The sequence below is a fragment of the Camelina sativa genome, chromosome 18 (genome assembly GCF_000633955.1).
Source record: "Camelina sativa cultivar DH55 chromosome 18, Cs, whole genome shotgun sequence".
Taxonomy (NCBI): Eukaryota; Viridiplantae; Streptophyta; class Magnoliopsida; order Brassicales; family Brassicaceae; genus Camelina; species Camelina sativa.
Window position 1 is genome coordinate 1,839,041 of NC_025702.1, and position 2,730 is coordinate 1,841,770.

Genomic DNA, 2,730 nt, shown 5'->3' on the forward strand with positions numbered 1-2,730 from the left:
TTTTATATGTAAATTTGATTTTGTTTATTCTTTTAGTTCAATAAATGAATGAAAATTTTCTACCATTAATGACTCAAAATTGCAAATTTTATCATCTTGGTGTTAACGAAATGATGAAAAAAAGACTTGAAAATTTAGGTCTTACGAGATTGAAGAAAACTAACACGTGTTATTCACGTGAGGATGTGACTCATTTTTGGGCTTTTTTTTGTTATTTTCTGAAGGGCCTTTTCTATCATTTACTATGTTTTTTTCTATGTATATCATAGTTTTATTGAGAATTTTTTTAGAGTTTGTATATAAATTTTGCTATTAAATCTTGTATTTAGAAAAGATTATAATTTCGCAAGATATATCTTAACACGTGATGAGAGTTATTAAATGTGTTCGATCCAAATAAATCTATCAGATTTGCAAAGTTGAAGTGAACTGATATAATGAAAAAAGTGAATCCAAATTTGGACTGAACTGAAGTAAAAACAATCTAAAAATTCAAGTTTCTTTAAAAGTTACATAGTTGACTAAAACTTGAACTCGAATTGTGAAAACAAAATTGTATCAAATCATATCTATTAACTAAGGTTTAGTTTGGATTTACTGCAGTATTTATAAACTAAATAATCTGAAAAAGAAACTGAAGGATCATATACTAAGTTAGTAGAGTTGGGTAAACTCAACAGTGATCTAGCTAGCTTAAAAGAATTTTCGTACCCTTGATGATAAATTTCAATCATTTTTTTAGAAAAAAAAAACTGAAAAAGCTTACTTTAGTGAAAATTGAAAGAGTAAGTGCGTATATTTTAAATACTATATGAACTTACATGTAGATTTTCCAATCGAATTTTATATTAAAGTTCAAACTAAATATAGGTGGTAATCTGTACGTTATAGTAATCATGTGATGATTCCAACCGAATAAAGTCAAATTATAAAAAGTTGGTTATATGGTACATAGATAGATAGGGCCAGGTCAAAACCCAAAAAGTTTTATTTGCCAGCAATTTTTTTTTATAATTAAGTACAAGATTTGAGTCAATGTAATGCAGAACTGTATTACTAAAACAAACGAATGTTGAATCAGTCAACAAAGCAGTAGATTCATTGTGATTCCAACCAATTCTGAGTCTCTAGAACGTCTAACTTAATATGTACATCATCTCTTCTTGAGGACTTAGTTTTTTTTTTGTTTTCGTCTCCTATATATAGACTATGCCCAGATTCTTGAGATAAACTCATAGTGATATGATCATCCCTATATAGATGATCTATATTTTCTCTATTGTGTTTCTGTTTTAGTTTGTCGTCTGATTTGGATTTTTTTTTGTTAAAACGTATAAGCAAGAACAAGCATGTTCGAAAGTGTTCATCAATTCTTTTCAAACTAACTATTGTCTATGAAAGTTATAAAACACTGCTAAGATGTGGGTTGTCCATAAGCCAATATGCATTAATTGGCCCAAAGAAAGAAAATAATTAGTGTTAGTATTGAAACAAAAATAACACTTATTCAAACAAATAATACGGTACGTTCTGTTCGTGATCACTATTGAAACAAAAATAACACTTATTCAAACAAATAATACGGGGAAAAAGTTCTAGAATTAAGTAAAGCATTAGTTGTATAAATCAAAATCCAATTTTTCAAGTTTTCTTTTATAAAGAGTCAAAATATATTTCCCCTAGATGATTCTATTTAATGATAATACCATACAGCCTAGAGAAACTGATGGTTGATATATACACTTGAGAAAGCAAATTTTTTATCTTTATGCGTTTATTTGTTATAAAAGAATGATGGAGGAGTCACGTTATTGGCGGTAAGCTAAATCTTGACGAAACGGATTAGTAGTTTTTCAATTTTGTGAGTGACAACCGTACGACAATAATGTAAAACGCAATCGAATTGTAAAGCTATTTTTGTGTGTGGATAGTGACAATTGTACATAATCATTCAAACAAGTAAACATTAAACAAGACTTTATAAGAAGTGTTAGATTTGGTAAAGGAGAATAGAACTTGGGTGGTGAACAACTTATACCAGCTTTCTACTTGCAACTTTCATTGTTTGTCTCTCGGCTATTCAAAGTTCAATGCCCCCACGTGAGTACTGGCTCACCCACCCTACCTATTTCCATTTAATTGCATTTCGAGTAATTCGTATCCCAGTCACTTGTTTCCGTTTTAGGTTAGTTTGCGTAAATGTTTTCAAGTTTAGAAGATATATCTTTTCCTTGAATTGAAAGATGACAATTTTCTTGAAAAGTTCATGCTCAACTTTGAAGTGTCTCTTATTTGACGGAGTCTACTACATCTTGAAGAGCTACGATGCTAAAATTGAACACTTGTAAGCATTTTACTGCATTTTAGATAAGTTTGAGCGAATAACCTTTTGGCAATTGGCTTCCCATCTCTTATCTTGAGCACGAGTGTCCGGTGTCCCTGTATTTTTTTTTAGTGGACTTAAACGAGTCATTGGCTTGTTCGATTGAAATTAAAATTATTGTGCAAATGTTTGACCAAAAAAAGAAAAAAAAAATATATATTTTGCAAATTAAATTAGATTTGTTTTTTTTGTTCACCTTAAAATTATATTTGTTAGTAATTAAACTGAAATGTAAGTTCAATTTTTTTTAAAAAAACTGGTTTCCTATAAAGTGAACAAAACTTGAGTTCACCTCTATTAATTCATTATTACATTGATTAATTTTTTTTTTTTTTTTTTTTTTTTTT